Source organism: Amphiura filiformis, chromosome 2 (genome assembly GCF_039555335.1).
Source record: "Amphiura filiformis chromosome 2, Afil_fr2py, whole genome shotgun sequence".
NCBI classification, from domain to species: domain Eukaryota; kingdom Metazoa; phylum Echinodermata; class Ophiuroidea; order Amphilepidida; family Amphiuridae; genus Amphiura; species Amphiura filiformis.
In genome coordinates this window covers 96,277,458-96,297,778 of record NC_092629.1, presented here as the reverse complement: position 1 = coordinate 96,297,778, position 20,321 = coordinate 96,277,458, and the positions used below count along the sequence as shown (strand labels likewise).

Genomic DNA, 20,321 nt, shown 5'->3' with positions numbered 1-20,321 from the left:
TAATGATGCTATTTACTAAAGATAGCTTATGTCAGATCATGTTAATTCTGCTATCTACTGAAGACAGCTTATATCAGACCATATTAATGTTACTGTCTACTGATATGCTTATGTCAGACTGTGTCAACTGCTATCTACTGAAGATATCCTATGTCAGATCATGTTAATGATGCTATCTACAGATGATATGTCAGACGACTGTGTCAATGTTGTTATCTGGTGGAATCTTATGTTGACATATTCAAAAGATATCCTATGTCAGATCATGTTAATGATGCTATCTACTGTAGATTGTCTATGTCAAATCATGATAATAATTATTCCTATCTACTGAAGATATATTATGTCAGATTATGTTGATGGTGCTATCTACTGAAGATAGCTTATGTCAAATCATGATAATGTTCCTATCTATTGAAGATAGCTTATATCAGACCATATTAATGTTACTATCTACTATCTACTGAAGATGCTTATGTCAGAATGTGTAATGATGCTATCTACTGTAGATTGTCTATGTCAAATCATGATAATAATTATTCCTATCTACTGAAGATATATTATGTCAGATTATGTTGATGGTGCTATCTACTGAAGATAGCTTATGTCAAATCATGATAATGTTCCTATCTATTGAAGATAGCTTATATCAGACCATATTAATGTTACTATCTACTATCTACTGAAGATGCTTATGTCAGAATGTGTAATGATGCTATCTACTGTAGATTGTCTATGTCAAATCATGATAATAATTATTCCTATCTACTGATGATATATTATGTCAGATTATGTTGATGGTGCTATCTACTGAAGATAGCTTATGTCAAATCATGATAATGTTCCTATCTACTGAAGATAGCTTATATCAGACCATATTAATGTTACTATCTACTGAAGATGCTTATGTCAGAATGTGTAAATGTTGCTATTTACTGAAGATATCTTATGTCAAATCATGTAAATGATGCTATCTGCTGAGGATAGCTTATGTCAAGTCATGTTAATGTTGCTATCTATTGAAGATAATTGACGATAACTTATGTTAGACTGTGTCAATGTAGCTATCTACAAAAGAAATCTTATGTCAGATTTGTGATGATTATGGACATTTTCTTAAACATGTTAAAACCATATATAATCATGATGACACTTCCTTCATGTTTGGATCACTATCAAACCACACATTCCATAGCTCACAAGTTAAAGTAACAAGTGTCATAGGACATCATTACCTTATATGGATATGAATAAATTATCCTAATTATATTATACGAATCATCCAATGAGACACCTACCATTCATAAGTCCATTCCTGATAACCATGCTTGTTAATATTATCAAATCACTAGTATCTGAGATCATAAAGAATCAACAAGTCATAATATACTACAAAAACAATACAATAGTAATATATATACATTCGGTCTGGATAACCGTCAGTACAAGAGTATGTTAATGTTGCCATTTATTGCAGATATCTTATGTCAAATCATGTTGATGTTGCTATCTACTGAAGATATCTAATGTCAGATTATGTACGAGGGTCATTCAAAGAGTTCTACCTCCATCATCACATCTCTTTATCTTACGTGTCAGGATATTGAAATTACCCATGATTATACTCTGAAATCTCTGCTTTAAGATAAAAGTTATTTGATTAAAATGTGATTTTTGGTTGTTTATATTTAAGTGAATACAGATTTGGTACGTCGGAAACGGTTAAAAACTGAAGCCAAAGGTTTAGTAAGCATCATATTGTAGATTTAGATAATCTCCATAAAAATGTTTTCACGATGCGGTTGTCCAACTGTTTTACTCATGATAAGCATGATAAGTATTTTGTTCATATTAAAGCTCCCTGACATGGCTTGGGACTTCAAAACAAAATATAACACGTTTTAAATGAGAAGAAAACATCGATGGGTTCAACAAACACACAAATGTTAGTGAAATTTGCCAGCTTTCAACTAGACCACGTTTAGAGGTAATTCGTAATTACGTCCTAGATACATCTTGACATGGAAATAAGATGGACAATTTCTTAATAACCTTGTATATACTTACAACATACAAAAACTGTGCATAAGACTTATTTGAGTTTAACTTTTTAACCAATTAATATGACATGAACCAACAAGTGCTCACCTAATCGAAGTCAACAACCTATGGAAAAGGGCCAATATGATTTTTTTTTAATGTTTAGACTTTTTTATTAATATTATCTATAATCTACATCTATACATTTTTTCTTCACTTCAATAAGAATTTTTAGACATTTTTATTAATATTATCTTTAATTTACATCTATACATTTTTTCTTCACTTCAGTAAGAAGCTGCAAGAACGTCCATCTTTAATTATTTAAATAGGGTTATTTTTGTATGAGACTCTCTCTTATACTACTGCCAGCCGAACACCCCTAGTGCATTTGCCTATGGTGTACAAACCACCATCTTTAATTATTTAAATAGGGTTATTTTTGTATGAGACTCTCTCTTATACTACTGGGACCACTGTCATTGTAGAAATCAATGGAAAATTCAAAAGTGGCATGAAAAAAAATGTTTTCGACATCATCGCAAAAGGTTGTCAGAAAACGTTTAAATGTCGGGTTATATAAAGGGAATATAAAGGGTAAAAAACTTCTCATAACATTAAAAAAAATTTGTGATAACCTACTGCAACTGTTCTGTTATGTTATTTAAGTGTTGACAAAATATTTGGCAAAAATGTTTGCAAAAAATAGTATACAATAATATTTGAAAACATTTTAAAAATATTGTTGCAGGTTGTTTTCATACAAAATATTTTCATGACCTTTATATAACCTGACATTTAATGTATATCCAAATCAAAACGGAAAATATAACTTATTTTTAACATTTTTAAAACGTTTTTGTGTTTGCTGGATTTGATCTTTAGCTATCTTTAACCCACGCCCGTAGCTGGAGAATCTGTCACTGCCGTTGTCTGACACACACTACCAATAATGTGTGCACATCTCCGTGCTGCATGCAACTGCATCTGAGGCAGTAACATACAGCATGCGGCTTCAGGTGGATACAGGCTTGAATTATGATTAAAATAGGGTTGAAATACTGCTTCGTGTAAATGGGTGATTGTAATAGCAAGAAAGGCAGACTTCCATACCGTATCTTTAGCTATCTTTAACCCACACCTTAGCTAGAGAATCTGTCACTGCTGTTGTCTGACACACACTACCAGTAATGTGTGCACAGTACCGTGCTGCATGCTACTGCAACTTAGGCAGTAACATACAGCATGTGGCTTCAGGTGGATACGGGCTTGAATCAAGACCAAAATAGGGTTGAGTAATTTACTGCTTTGTGTAAAATGGGCTATTGTTCACCAGATATAGCATTATTGTAAGATGTTTTGCCTATTGCCTAAAATTCTATTATAATTTATTTATAATAATAAATTCCTATTTATTTTTCCACATCATCCAGCTTATATCTACCCCTGCTGGTTTACAAGCGACAGATGAGGACATTGTAAAAGCTTTTGTTGACTACATGACACTTATGATTATCATGCGTTTTTCACTATTATAGTGAGAGTAGCGTACATTCAGCTTGTTACTTTTCACCTATTTTGGACTATGAATGCATCTTAATAGTACTATGACTATCTACTGAAGGTTGATATATTAGACTGTGACAATGTTGCTATCTACGGAATATACCTCAAGTCAGATCATATTAATTTTGCTATCTACTGAAGATAGCTTATGTCAAATCATGATAATGATCCTATCTACTGAAGATAGCTTATGTCAAATCATGATAATGATCCTATCTACTGAAGATAGCTTATGTCAAATCATGATAATAATCCTATCTACTAAAGATAGCTTATGTCAAATCATGCTAATGATGCTATCTACTGAAAATAGCTTCTATGGGCAGTTTTTTTATGGCTCAAAATTGGGATACTCGTTCCACCCAAGAGGCAAAAATTGACAAACTACTGCTCTTTTGGCCTTCCTCCTAAAATCCTATAAGACTTTCTTTTGGTTTATTTAAAAGTAATAAAGTTTAAAAACAGCTTTTTATGGCACTAATCTACATTAGAATATAGGTTAGCACAGAAACACATTTCTGCTATACTTAAAACAATCAAAGTGACAAAAATTGAGATCATATTTTTCAAGTGCAAGCAAAAAGTTTCTTTTAAGTAAAATATTGGGAAATATTTTGGGTATTAGCAGTTGTAAACATCAGAGTTTGGCAATATCAAAATATATCAACAGTTGTAAGCTCATATTACAATCTATGGCAAGACAGTATTCTTTAAAAAAAATACATAGTGTGTACACATCGTGTTACACTCCTGACATTGTATTATAGGTATGTATCAGACGTTATGAGGACTATGAAATACAAGTGAATCAAATTGTGCCTATATGTATAGCATTGAAATGGGCTGATGAACAGGGGCTCAGGTATTGGTGTTTTTAATAATACGAAAACAATAGTAGAGTGTAAGATACTGCTTCCTAATGCTGATTTGACAATGAAAATGATTTTACTGGAATGCTGGATATATCTTATAGGCATATGTCAACAATTGGTAGGGCAGTGGTCTATCATCAAAAGGGTATGAAAATGTTACACTCCTGACATGATAATGTTACACTCCTGACATGATAATGTTACACTCCTTACATGATAATGTTACACTCCTGACATGATAATGTTACACTCCTGACATGATAATGTTACACTCCTGACATGATAATGTTACACTCCTGACATGATAATGTTACACTCCTGGCATGATAATGTTACACTCCTGACATGATAATGTTACACTCCTGACATGATAATGTTACACTCCTGACATGATAATGTTACACTCCTGACATGATAATGTTACACTCCTGACATGATGTTACAGTCCTGACATGATAATGTTACACTCCTGACATTATAATGTTACACTCCTGCATTGTTACATCAGGTTTTACAAGAATTAAATGAGTAACTTTCCATTCGATATGTCAAAGGTAGCTGTTGTAGTTTCAGCAAGCATGATTAGTTGACCAGATTAACATGCCATCTGGACAGAACATGCTCAGGTTATTAAAATGCTATTATGTGTGCAATAATGGTCCAATTGTACATTGAAGTGTACAAGTATATCATGTGGTATTTAGGTTTTCCTTGTGGTAAATATAAAATATATTTACCTAAAACATTATGATGAATTTACTTCGTATATATGCACTACATGTATGTTTTTATCAACAGATTGTGAGCTCAATCCTAATGTAATTTTACACTCCTGACAGGTTATAAGACACTATATACATTAATAGGATTTTGTTATTTAAACTCTTGTAAACATGATAAAAGCACAAATTATGCCCAAAAAAGTACAATCTAAGTGGAAAATACTATGTAGCAGTGTTACCTAACGATGATTTCACCCAATATCTGAACATCCACACTGAATAGCTTAATGTTAACACTGCACAAAATGGTATGTTCAGTTGAACTACAAATGTTTCCTGAACAGATCATGCACAAGTACTCTCCTGTAGTTGACATTACGTAAAAATGCTAAACTTGCAAACAAGTACACTTTAAAAGTGTCTACTTAGGTTTACGTAAACCTTCTTTAGTTTAAGTTCCTGATAATTATCCTAACAAGCAATGTTACACTCCTGACACCTTTTTTCCATACTTTCAGCACCAACAATAGACTAAGGTTTCCTTTCACGTTTTCTAATAAAATGGCTAAAAACAAGAAGTTCTGTAAATAGAGTATCAAATGGCAAACTAAGGACAAAATCAACTTGCCATTTGAATTCCCAAAGCCTCAAAAAATCATAGAAGTCCAACAAATTAAAGGACTTGGCCAATGCAAACACAATGTTTGTTAAAAACTTAGCTTCTATCAGACCATATTAATTTGACTATCTACTGAAGATTCTTATATCAGACTGTGTTAATGTTGCTATCTACTGATGATACCTTTTAGTGTTTAATGTTCATATCTATGTAAGATAGCTCAGTTCAAGATTGTGAATGTTTTGAGTCATCCAGTAGTATAAAATAGACAAAAATATGAATCAAATACTGGACTCACAAACGATTTTTTCAGTAACGTTGCGACCCGTTCACCGGGTCTTCATCAGACTGCGCATGGAGACTTGACTGATGGTTTGGTCACGTGATGGTAATCGGCGAGGAAGTAGTTTCACGGTGGGGTCCCAGGCGTGCGATAGCAGGAAACGGGGGCCCCCCTTCTTGTTGAGTACTGGCTGCTCAGCTCTTTCCCGGATGGATTCTTTCACTCCCCTCTCAAACCACCAATTCAATGCCGACGACATCATAATCTTCGACAAGGAAACTACCGTATTCATTCCAATAAGCGCCCAGGGCGCTTAACAAAGTCATGTTGCCTGGGCGCTTATTTTTTACCTGGTTTACCTAATTTTCTCGTAAGGGGCATTTATTAGAGACAAATTGATGTAGGTTATAAAAGGGTCCTGAGACATTCCAGTAGATCTGATGCAGAAAATGTATTGCAAGTTTACACAGGACTTGTAGTCCTCCAGCTATTTCACTGTATCAACGTCTATCTGTCACTTCAACATTAATGCCCCCCCGCCCAGGCTGAAAAAATGTTTTTTTCCCTGCAAGCAATCCAGAATTTCCCTCCAGTTTTACCAAATTTCCCTCCAGTATGACATATTTCCCTTATGTATTTCTTTATTTTTTTGGTCAAAAACCAAAAATTTTCTGGCAATGAGCTTCCCGTATTGCCCACTTTTTCCTGCTGTGATTAAAGGTACCCTTAGCAGCTTGAAAATACCCTGGGTGGGCACTTAATGGGGCATGGGCGCTTATTGGAATGAATACGGTAATTCCTCGCCGATTACCATCACGTGACCAAACCATCAGTCAAGTCTCTGCGCAGTCTGATGAAGACCCGGTGAACGGGTCGCAACGTTACTGAAAAAATCGTTGGTGAGTCCAGTATTTGATTCATATTTTTGTCCATAGCTCAGTTCAGTTCAGTTTATGTCATCTCGACATACATTGGCACAAGTGAATAATATAATACAGAGACAGCATTTGTAATAAATTAGTGTCAATATACAAAATGCAATGCAATGTAATTAACATACAAATGAGATCATACTAATATTAATATTACAAAATAATACTTTAATAATGTGGTGTGGATGACACAGAAATGCAAAGTGTGTATAGTTGTTGCACCCATTTAGTTGTTACGGAACAAGTCTATAGCATTAATGCAATATACAGAACTTTAAATATGGTTACATGATTATGATAGTATACTTGATAAAAAAGACAAATAATGTTTAATGTTGCAGCAAATATCAGATAAAAGAAAAGAAAGGTATAAACTAGTAATGAATGAAGCTGCAAATGTTATTAACATTGATGTAATGCTAGAAAAGTATGAATTAATAAATACAAGGCATAATCAATTTCTATGAATGCAATAGACAGACAAACATAAGGTCCGAAAATTCAGCTTATGTCAGATCATGTTAATTTTACTATCTACTGAAGATAGCTTATGTCAAATCATGATAATGTTCTGAAAATAGCTTATATCAGACCATATTAATGTTGCAATCTACTGAAGATTCTTATGTCAGGCTCGATCAATGTTGCTATGCTATCTGCTGAAGATATCTCATGTCAGATCATGTTGATGGTGCTATCTACTGAAGATAGCTTATATGGGCAGTTTTCCTATCTACTGAAGATACCTTTAGTCAGATCATGTACATGTTAAATTTGCTATCTACTGAAGATAGCTTGTCAAATTATGATAATGTTCCTATCTACTGAAGATAGCATAGATAGCTTATGTCAAATCATGAAAATTCTCCTTTCTACTTAAGATAGCTTATATTAGATCATATTAATGTATCTACCTACTGAAGATATCTTATGTCAGATTATGTCAGATTGTGTTACCGTTGCTGTCTACTGGAGAAAGCCTATGTCAGATCATGTCAATGTTGCTACTGAAGATAGCTTATGTCAGATTTTGTTATTGCTTAGGCGTAAAACATTGCATTGCCCTTGAAACTCAGGGTCGGTCCTTTTGTCAGTTTTATACTGTCTTCCCTTTTTTGCCATATATGATAGTAAAACAATGCAATACGATGATAAACAATGATGAGGCCAGCAAACACAAAAATGTCTTACAATAGTGAGATGTGGATATTTTCAACTTTGTATAAGTCTTAAGGGCTCGAATAGCGACGTTTTCATATACTTTTGTGGGATCTGAGAGCACATCAAACCAGTGGCGTGGATTTCTTTTTTGAAATGGGGGATGGGGTTGAAAAAAACCAAACAATTTAAACATGTTATATTTTGGGTTTTGGTTTAGATTAAATGTCCGGTTATATAAATGTCATGGAAACGTTTTAAAACGTTTTCTGGTATCTTTTGAATGAACTAAGTGCACGAAAGTGGGCCGATGAGAGTTAATATGTGATTATTCAATCATTTTAATGATTTTGAAATGGGTTAAACTTAAAAGTTTAACCCATTTCAAAGTATTCATCACTTCATTAATTGGACATCGTTGGTCAGGAAACAGATTTATATGTGCTACTATGTTGTGTAGAACATAAAGTGCATTTGAGAGCTCATTTGAACAATTTGACCGAACACTCCGGCTGGCAGTGCGCTAGTGCCTATTCAATACAAACCGGAATCCTGGAATTACGATGTGATGACCTGTTTATTTCTTAGTCATATACCATTTAGTGATCATGCAAGAAAGATGGACCTCCCTACCGTATCTTTAGCTATCTTTAACCCACGCCCGTAGCTGGAGAATCTGTCCCTGCCATTGTCTGACACACACTACCAGTAATTTGTGCACAGCACCATGCTGCATGCTACTGTAACTGGGGCAGTAACATACAGCATGTGGCTTCAGGTGGATACGGGCTCGAATTATGACTAAAATAGGGTTTAATAACTGCTTTGTGTAAAATGAGTTATTGTTAAAGCAGTATTGTATATATTTCACGGGAGTGCATCTTTAGAGATCCAGTTAAAGTATGTGTGTTTCGTCAACTTTCTGTCTACAAATAATTAGCATTATTGTAAGATGCTTTGCCTAAATTCCCTAAAATTCTATTTTTATTTTATTATAATAAATGTGACAAATTGCGCATTTACTACCGCCCAGTCATAGCTGTATCGTGTAAACTCATATGGTCCGTATGCACAAAAGAGTTAGACCGGGTCTAAAGTTAGAGCTGGTCTAAGTGGAATTTAGTTCCATCAGGAACAGTCCTTTGCACTTATTTCCTTCCAAGAGTAGCAAGCAAATTCTAAAGATTTAAATACAAAGTCCAAAAATAATACAAAATAACTTAAGTAAATGTAAAGGAAAATGTCCTTTCTCCTGGGACTAAATTCCACTTAGACCAGGTCTAACTTTAGACGCGGTCTAACTCTTTTGTGCATAGGGACAATAAGGGCATGTATCAGCGTAAACAAAACTTTAATCACATGGCTCATCAATATTATCATCTCGTTAAAAAGCTACTAATATCGTTCACCCACATATACCAATCATCGTCCAAATTTGACCTCAAGTTTTTGAACATTTTCTTTTCATGGGTCCTTTTTATTTATTGCGTTTGTTTGCTATTAGATAGTTCCATGTTTTATTGTTTCTTGTTGAATTTAATACTGGGCGCCCGGTGATTGCTTTTTATCTTTTGGTTATATTACAAAGCCAGATTTCAAATATTGATACATTGGTCTATGCTATGTGAAAATATTAGGAAGCTCTTCAACAAATGCGTGGTTTGTACATTTTTTCCTTTTTGTTTGCTTGTTTGTTTGATTGCGTTTCTGTCTATTCATTCTTTATTTCATGAATCATATAGGCATGCATACGACGGTAAAAGGACACAGTTGTACATAAATCTTTTATTTTCAAAGGCTATATTTAATTCAAAACAGTTTATATAAAAATATATAATTTCGAAATTATTTAGTTGGAGAGGGACCCCAGGATGCAAATTAATATAGCATTTTCAGTGAATGTAGCGTTTAACTTTTGACTTTTGTCACACTGTGCCAATGTTGCTCTCTACTGAAGGTATCGTATGTAAAATCATGTTACTATCTACTGAAGATAGAATTATACTGTCAGATTGCGTATCAGTTCTTGTCACTCCTGCTATCCGATTAGTGCTGACAAGCTCGTATCAGAGTGTGTTCTTTGCCCTAAGGGCCGGGGGGGGGGTCTCAAAGATTTCTGGGTATACATGCTAGAATTATTTAGTTAGAGAGGGACCAAAGGATACAAATTAATATTGCAATTCCAGTGAATGTAGCGTTTAAATTTTAACTTTTGACTGCATTTTTGATAGGAACAAATTGACATTTTTACATGAAAAGTATGGGACGAATCTGTATATATATAGCGTGTGAAAGTACAAATTGAAAACTTGTAAACAAAAGTGTTCATGTCATTTTGCAAAATCCCATTGGTTTACGTGTAGAGTAATAGTTTTCATGTCACTTTGCAAATTCCCATTGGTTAACGTGTAGAGTAAGTTTTCTTTCCACTTTGCAAAATCCCATTGGTTTACATGCAGAGTAAGTTTTCATGGCATTTTGCAAATTCCCATTGGTTAACGTGTAGAGTAAATTTTCTTGCCACTTTGCAAAATCCCATTGGTTTACGTGTAGAGTAAGTTTTCATGGCATTTTGCAAAATCCCATTGGTTTACGTTTAGAATAAGTTTTCTTGCCACTTTGCAAAATGCCATTGGTTTACGTTTAGAGTAAGTTTTCTTGCCACTTTGCTAACTCCCATTGGTTTAGGTGTAGAGTAGGTTTTCTTGCCAATTTGCAAAATCCCATTGCTTTACGTGTATAGTAATTTTTTCATGCCGCTTTTGAATTTCCATTGCTTTATATATTGTTTGTTTTTTCTGTGTGTTTTTCCATAGACTGTTATGACCCTTCAGGATCCCCGTGCCGCCTGTTTATTTCTTGGTCACATACCATTTAGTCTCTGATCAAGCAAAAAAGACTTCCTAACATATCTCTAGCTATCTTTAACTCACACTAATAGCTAGAGAATATGTCACTGTCATTGTCTGACACTCACTACCAGTAATTTGTGCACAGCACCACGCTGCATGCTACTGCAACTGGGGCAGTAACATACAGCATGTGACTTCAGGTGAATACAGGCTTGAATCAAGACTAAAATAGGGTTGAATAACTGCTAATGTACTATCTACTGAAGATAGCTTTATAGTGATATCATAGCCCATAGACCATACACCACATGATTTTGATGCTTAGATGATTGCCAAGGCAGGGAATTTAGTGAACTGTGGCAGCATGTGACTTCATGTGAATACAGGCTTGAATCAAGACTAAAATAGGGTTGAATAACTGCTAATGTACTATCTACTGAAGATAGCTTTATAGTGATATTATAGCCCATATATACCATACAACACATGATTTTGATGCTTAGATGATTGCCAAGGCAGGGAATTTAGTGAACTGGGGCAGTATGTGGCTTCAGCCTAAATTCTAGTATAATTAATTTATTATAATAAATTCCTATATTTATGTTTCCACATCATCCAGCTTATATCTGCCCCTGCTGGTTTACAAGTGACAGATGAGGAGATTGTAAAACCTTTTGTTGACTACATGGATTTGCACTTGTGATTAACATGCGTTTTTCCTATTATTTTGAGTAGAGTACATTCAGCTTGTTACTTTTCACCTATTTTGGAATATGAAAGCATCTTTCAATAAAAAATATCCCTTAAAGGGAATGGCTCCTACATGTATCATGTTGTTCCACCATAAGACTGGTTTCCAATAGACTTCTGACTGTTTGATATATATTTTTATCAAGATATGGCATTGTGATCATTTTGTTCAGATACTTCTCCTTTCGCAAAGAAACAATCTCATCTGACTTAATATGTTTGCAGGGCTACAAAATCTACAGTATCCTGGCACTGTGGTTCCCAGAAAAAAAATCAGAGTCACAGAAAAAAAATCAAGACAGCTAGCCTGAGCTAGGGGAAAATATCCTAAAAGTCTTGTTTTACGTGTAGAGTAGGTTTCCATGCCACTTTGAAAAATCTCATTGGTTTACGTGTTTAGTAAATTTTGCATGCCGCTTTTGAATTTTACATTGGTTTATAATTTTTTTTTCTGTGTTTTTTCCAAACACTGTTATGACCCTTCTGGATCACCGTGCGACCTGTTTATTTCTTGGTCACATACCATTTAGTCTCTGTGCGCGCAAGAAAGACGGACCTCCCTACCATATCTCTAGCTTAATCCTTAACCCACGCTAATAGCTAGAGAATCTGTCACTGCCATTGTCTGACATACACTACCAGTAATTTGTGCACAGCACCGTGCTGCGTGCTACTGTAACTGGAGCAGTAACAGACACCATGTGGCTTCAGGTGGATACAGGCTTCAATTAGGGTCGGTACAATTTGTGACCCTACTTCTCATACCCGACTTTCCATACCCCACCTGACCCGACTTTTTATTGCTATGATAAATCTGTTTAGATATTTCAGTGAATACTAAATAAAGTGTAAATGAAGTTTACCAAATTGAAAAGGCTAAATCAGTGTAATTGGTGAAAAATTATGTTTTAGAAAATATTATTTATAAACCTTGTTCTTCCTCGTTCGCAGCCATAATCTCCAAACTAGTCGTTCATAAGTTACCTTTTCGTGAGGAAGTAAATCTGTCTGTCGCATTAAGATCTACGCATGGTGACATTATGAACTTTAATGTCATTGCATGTAGTTTTTAGCACTCTCACTGCTAGTGCTACCAACATTTGGGATTTATTGAGCATTGACTACAACGTACCGCTCAGTTGCTCCAAGCGAGTTCTATCAAGTTAGCATAATAAGGTATAACCAGTTATTTATTTGTTTCTCCTGGTAATTGGTCAATGCATTGTGATAATAAGCAAACACTTATTGATTTGCTTGAGCAAACTTTATATCCAGGCTTAGGGAGTGTTCAGAAATACTTTGGTGGGGGCAGGGCACCGGCTTGGGAATTTTTGGAGTCAAAACTTCTTTGACACTCCCACCGCCAGAGCGGGCGCCTGAAAACCTGAAACTTTTTTGACCCCATCTTTAGACATACAAGACCTTTTTTGATCCACCCTTTCCAAGAATTTAAAAAACAACTTATGATTTGTGCAGTCACTAGTACCGAACTCAATCCCAATATTATTACAAGTCATGTTTAATGTTTACACATTTATTTATTTATATAGGCCTATTTCCTACACTGAAACATGCAAGTTTAGGGTGACTTGTATTGTTATCAGGGGCGTAGACGGCTTTCTTGCAATAGGAAAATATAAATTTCGGGGCAAAAACGGAAAACAACTTTGTCGGTTGCATCATTTTGACCCGGTATCATCAGCGAGATAAATATATATTCTCTTTTCTTATAGAGACTGTACAATACATGTAAAGTCTTTGAGCTTCCAAAAAGACTTTAGGCCTATCGGAAAAATGGGCGAGCATAGCGCGGAAAAATGTTGTATGTTAATAATAATAATAATGGAGGGTTCTTAGTAGGCGCGCAATCTTCAAAAAGAACTCAAGGCGCACAAACAATAAAGACAAACAAGTTACATATGTGAATCCGGAAAAGCACGAAGAAAAAGATGAGTTTTAAGTTGCTTTTTGAACTGCGTAAGCGAATGTGCGTTACGGAGGCTGTTTGGAAGCGAGTTCCAAACAGCCGGGCAGCGAAATGAAAGGAGCGTTCACCAGCCGATTTTAGATTTACACGGGGAGATTTCAATAATCTTTCAGTAGAAGATCGAAGTGATCGAGCTGGTTTGTACGTGCAGAGCGTAGCAGACAGATAAGTTGGTAAAGTATCTTCAAAGTGCCGAAAAGCAAGAACAGCTAACTTATACTGAATCCGAAATTCTAATGGCAGCCAGTGAAGCTCATATATGACGGGGGTGATATGCTCATACTTCCTTTTCTTCATGATTAAACGGGCCGCGCAATTTTGTATTCTTTGAAGTCTGTTAAGTTGGTCAGTGGTGATACCAGTCAAGGACGAGTTACGACGAGGAAGTCAAGACGTGATGTAATAATTGAATTGACAAGACATGAAGTAGCTTTATCAGACAGATAAGGCCGAATACACCCAATACGTCTTAAAGACAAAAATGATGAACGGCAAACTTCACTGATGTGACTGGACATGGATAACGTTTGATCCAATCTCACCCCAAGGTACTTAACAGACTCCTGTATTTTGATATCAGAATTCAAAATTGTGATGGAATTACTAGCAACCTGCTTAACACGCGAAGTGGTGCCCACAATCATAACCTCGGTCTTATCTGTGTTTAGCATTAGCTTATTGCTGTCCATCCAACATAAAATGTCACTGATACATTCCTGAATTGCGATCTTAGTTACCTCAAACTTCTCAGGAGTTGTTGTTCCTTTTGCATTTTCTTGTTAAAAACTTTTTTGACCCCCTCTATAAGGAGCAAAAACTTCTTTGACGCCCCTTTTTGGAGACTTAAAAACTTTTTTGACCCCTTCATTTTGCCCAGCGGCCTCCACAAAAGTATTTCTGAACAATCCCTTAGTCCGGTCAGTTAGTATTCACAGGGCTCAAAACTCATCAATGCTAATTCCAATTTTGTACCTGAATATCGCGGAACGAGGCTTTCAAATTTGAAATAAGAAAATGATTGAAAACGCCGTCTTTTATCAATAATACATGTATTAAGGAAATTTTTATGGTATTTGCTTGATATCTGATTACCAACGGAATACACTGCGACTATCTAACAAAACTTAAAACATAAGTCCGGTCAGGTGGGGTATGAAAAGTCGGGTATGAGAAGTAGGGTCACAAATTGTACCAACCCTTGAATTATGACTAAAACTGCTTTGTGTAAAATGGGTTATTGTTCGCCAGATATAGCATTATTGTAAATGTTTTGCCTAATATTTGATTTGATTTGATTTGATTTGATTTTATTCGGTATCTCCATATTGCACATACAACAATACAAGGTAAATAGATATTAAATGCATTAAGATAAATGACATATAATACACATAAAAAACAAAGCAAGGAGATATCACAGGATAGCCCTTTAAGCCCAAAGGCTTATTTCCGAAGGGGTCCTTTATACATAGAAGGGCAAAAGGCATAAATAAAAACAAAAACATACAAATAAATTATATATACAAGTGAATATTAAAAAAAAAAAAGTATTTAAACATGATTAAAATCATTAGAAACTAAATTTGGTTAAAAAGATGAGTTTTACAGACTTTTTGAAACTTGGTTTATCAGAAATTGATTTGATTGCACTTGGTAAGTTGGCCCAATCCTGAATGGCATTATAATAAAAAGAGCCAGAAGTGATGGTAGTGGATTTTGGAACACAAAAATTTTGAGCACTGTTTCTGGTACTGTATTGGTGCACGTTTGAAACTCTGGTAAAATTTGAACTAAGATAGTCTGGGCCAACTTCATTAAAAAAAAAAAAACATGGTTCAACCTGAGTTGTTTTGCCCTATTTTGTATGTTAAGGAAATTAAGATCTTTAAAATCATCTTCTGTAATATGATACATGCAATTCTTATTTAAAATGAATCTGATAACTTTGTTTTGAGCAATTTGTAGGCTTTTACTCATCTGCTTATTTGTTTCCAGCATGCCAAGAAGAAATAGAATAATCAAATAAATAAAGTACAAGAGCAGAGCATAAAATTTTCTTGATATTTTGATCAAGAAACTTTGCCTGTCTGTAAAGAAATTTGAGTCTAGAATTTACTTTTTTTTTATGACACCAAGACCCATTTCTTCACCATTCAAGCACTGGTCAATAGTAAGACCTAAGTATTTAACTGAGGGAGTAGCATGAATTGTTTGCCCTTCACACTCAATGGTATAATTTGGCCAATTCTTCAATTACGTTTTGTTCCAAAAAGAATGAGTTCTGTTTTACCCATGTGGAGAGACAGTTTATTATGAATGAGCCATTTGTTACAGCTTTCCAGATTTTTGCTAAGCTGCTGCCCAATTTTTAACGGATCTTTATCAGAAACCAAAAGAGCGGTTTTGCTTAAAACTCTATTATAACTATATTATAATTAATTTATTATTATAAATTCCTATATTTATGTTTCCACATCATCTATTTTATATCTGCCCCTGCTGGTTTACAAGCGACAGATAAGGACATTGTAAAAGCTTTGGTTGACTACATAATACTTATGATTATCGTGTATTTTCCCCTAATATAATTCAGCTTGTTACTTTTCACCTATTTTGGACTGTGAATGCATTTTTGAATAAATAGATCCCTTAAAGGGAATGCCTCCTACATGTTTCATGTATTAGTTGTTCCGACATAAGACTGGTTCCCAATAGACCTTTGACTGTTTGATTAATTTATCAAGATATGGCACTGTGATCATTCTGTTCAGATATTTCCCCCTTTGCACAGAAACAATCTCACTTCACCCTAACAGGACAGTGTACTACAAAATACTACTTGATATATGCGCTGTTCGTGCATGCATCCCACGTGGTGTGATGACGCAATCGCCCTAAGTGATATATAGGCACGGTTTCGCTGCCCAGCGAAGCCCAAGACGCGTGTAAAAGTGTCGCCGACCCAGTGCCTGGCATGCGAGGGGTGAGCTATAGAAACAAATTCAAAGTATAGACCTCTGGCAAGGCAACCGTTACTTAAAGTTTCATGGAATACCCTCACTTACGATCATTGGATAAACTGATCATCAGACGAATAATTTGTCATGATTTCAAATTTACAGGAATGTTTATACAAGTATATACATTCTGTGGTGTCGAAAACATGACAAAGCCAACCAGAACAGTCTCTACTCCAAAAGTAGTCGAGAGTGCTCAACCACTAAAAAATAGTGGGGGCGTATTATAACAAGTATACTTTACAAGTGACTAACTTTGGAATTTAGAGTGCTCAAACCCATTACAGGTGAGCTATAGAAACAAATTCAAAGTATAGACCTCTGGCAAGGCAACCGTTACTTAAAGTTTCACGGAATACCCTCACTTACTATCATTGGATAAACCGATCATCAGACGGATAATTTGTCATGATTTCAAATTTACAGGAATGTTTATACAAGTATATACATTCTGTGTTGTCGAAAACATGACAAAGCCAACCAGAACAATCTCTACTCCAAAAGTAGTCGAGAGTGCTCAACCACTAAAAATAGTGGGGGCGTATTATAACAAGTATACTTTACAAGTGACTAACTTTGGAATTTAGAGTGCTCAAACCCATTACAGGTGAGCTATAGAAACAAATTCAAAGTATAGACCTCTGGCAAGGCAACCGTTACTTAAAGTTTCACGGAATACCCTCACTTACGATCATTGGATAAACCGATCATCAGACGGATAATTTGTCATGATTTCAAATTTACAATCTGAATTCCAAAGTTAGTCACTTGTTAATTAATGCAAATTTCTTTTTATTTTGTTTAAAGACTTGCAAACTTGCAAAATGTCTGTAAAGATGATGTGAGCATTAATCCCTGGACATGTGGTCTTATATTTCAAATCCATACACCCTTCGCCCCCTATGGAAAACATACGGTTAATCTTCCACACAGGGACTGTGGCTTTTAATTAGGTTTGCCTGAATGGATGACTCCATTGAAATTATGTAGTAAATTAGTACTGGTTGAATTTTGCTGCCAAAAGGGATACAAACCAATCTCAATTTATACTAGTATTTAGTTACCCCCTTTAGCCAATTTTACTCCCACCTATATATTACCAAGCCTTACCAAAATGATAACCCACAGAAGATGAACCAACTGATAGAACAATACAATGTAATAATGTTATTAATATCAAGAACCTGTTGATACACTTTTATGTTCACACCCTGCTGACAGCAATAGGGGATAATTGGAGTGATTAGTTTTTCGTAGGGAAACTGGACTATGAGTAATGAGAGGTGGGGCTTCAATATTTGTATACCTAATAATGTAATTAATGATGTTATGAAAAAAATATTTACTTATTTATTTATTTAAAAAATATTTATTTACTTATTATAAACTTAGTTGACATAAAGTGAACATTAATGAATGTATGTACAGTATAAAAAACACAGTATAATGGTGTGTTTCTTTCATCTTATTTATGAAGTTTAAATGTGGCGAAGTAAAAGTAGTGTAAATATATTCATACTCACTTATTCTGCTGTTTGTTTGTTGGTCTTATCTTATCCCAATGTGCCGATGCAAAGGCTGTAATGTGTGAAACTGTATTGTTATACTCTTGGAGCACCTCCAAAAAGATGCCATTGAAGGCAGAACATTATGGTAGTGACCACTGCTAAAGTCAAGGGGATGTCCACTGGTATAATCCTGGTCCCTTTGCCAAGACAATGGCAGTGATCACATACTACTATTATCCTGGTAACTTTCAAGGCAAGATAGTGATCCATGGCGGTATCCACTGCTATATCCAGGTCACTTTCAAGGCAAGACAATGGCCCATGGTGGTATCCACTGCTATATCCTGGGCACTTTCAAGGCAAGACAATGGCCCATGGTGGTGCTCAGTGCTATTAATATCCTGGTCACTTTCAAGGCACAGACAATGATCCATTATAGGACCCATCACTGCTATATCCTTAATATCCTATCACTTTCAAGGCAAGATAATGGTCTATGGTGGTGTTCAGTGCTTTTAATCTTCTGGTCACTTTCTAGGCACTGACAATGATCCATGGCGGGGCCCATCCTGGTCACTTTCAAGGCAAGATACTAATCCACGGTTGTGCCCACTTCTATTATTCTGGTCACTTTCAAGGCAAGATAATGGTCTATGGTGGTGCCCACTGCTATTATCCTAGTCACTTCAAGGCAAGATAATAACCAATTGTGGAGCCCGACCTAGTCACTTTCACCGCAAGATAATGATCAATGGAGTTGTCCACTGCTATTATCATTGTCACTATCAAGGCAAGATAGTGATCCATGGTGGTGCCCATCTTGGTAACTTTCAAGGCAAGATAGTGATTAATGATAGTGCCCACTGCTATTAATATCTTGGTCAGTTTCAAGGCAAGATAATGATCGATCCAGAGTGGTGCCCACTGCTACTAATGTCCTGGTCACTTTCAATGCAAGATAATGATCCATGGAGGTGTCCACTGCTATTAATATTCTAGTCACTTCCAAGGCAAGATAATAATCCATGGTGGTGTCTGCTGCTATATCCTGGTCACTTTCAAGGCGAGACAATTATCCATGGAGGAGGTGGCCACTGCTATTATCCTGGTCACTAGCTTTCAAGGCAATATATTAATCCATATTGGTGTTCACTGCTACTATCCTGGTCACATAATGATCCATGGTGGTGTCCACTGCTATTAATATCCTAGTCACTTTAAAGGCAAGATAATGATCCATTTAACAGTAGTTCCCACTGCTATTAATATCCTGATCATTAATAATACATGTATGACTAATGCTGGTGATCACTGCTATTTTCCTAGTCATCCCCCCTTCAAAACAAAGCATAATCATAAATAATTATATGCAGTATTCTAATTATCATTGTCATTCCTGTACATGCATGCAGTGTTAATTCCACCTAGTATTCAACACGCTTGCAGGTATCGAGTCTAGCTAATGAGAATAATTATTGTTCTTTTTCTTGACTTTGAAATTCAAGTTTGATACTACTAAGCATACAGGTGTAAAACAAATTCTTCTTTTAAAAAAAATGTCTGCCCAAAATGAATAAGTTATTAAACCGTAATGTGCGATTTGCTCACAGAGACACCATCATTTTTATCTCCAATTTCTACTTTTTTCAAGATTGTAATACCCAATAATGTACTCAAAAACCCTGTTAAAGACTAAGTCTGAAAAGTATTAATTACAGTCAAATTCAAAGGGTCTAATGGCAATTTTGATTATTCAACGTATTGTATAGATAATTTTACCTCATACTGACATCTATGCATCTTATATAATAAAAGGCAATTAGTAAAACAAATTAATATTTATTGTATTGTTTCACCAAAGAAAACTATATGATTTATGTTGCATTGTTAACAGATTGGAAATAGATTCCGTTATTTTTAACAATTGGTAAATATTTGATTCATAAGATTGTCATTGCAATATATTTCTCAAAATAATTTAAATAGATGCTGAAACATTTTACTCAGCACCCTCC

At 35.2% G+C, this 20,321-nt stretch overlaps 1 long non-coding RNA gene across 1 annotated transcript in view; it reads right to left on the bottom strand.

Moving 5' to 3' along the window:
* Positions 1-18,747, bottom strand: part of LOC140146879 (uncharacterized) — a 48,219-nt gene extending 29,472 nt beyond the window's left edge. The window contains exon 1 of the long non-coding RNA XR_011858332.1: positions 18,322-18,747. This is a non-coding gene — a long non-coding RNA (uncharacterized lncRNA). The remainder of the gene's footprint in view (positions 1-18,321) is intronic.
* Between the last annotated feature and the right edge of the window lie 1,574 nt (positions 18,748-20,321).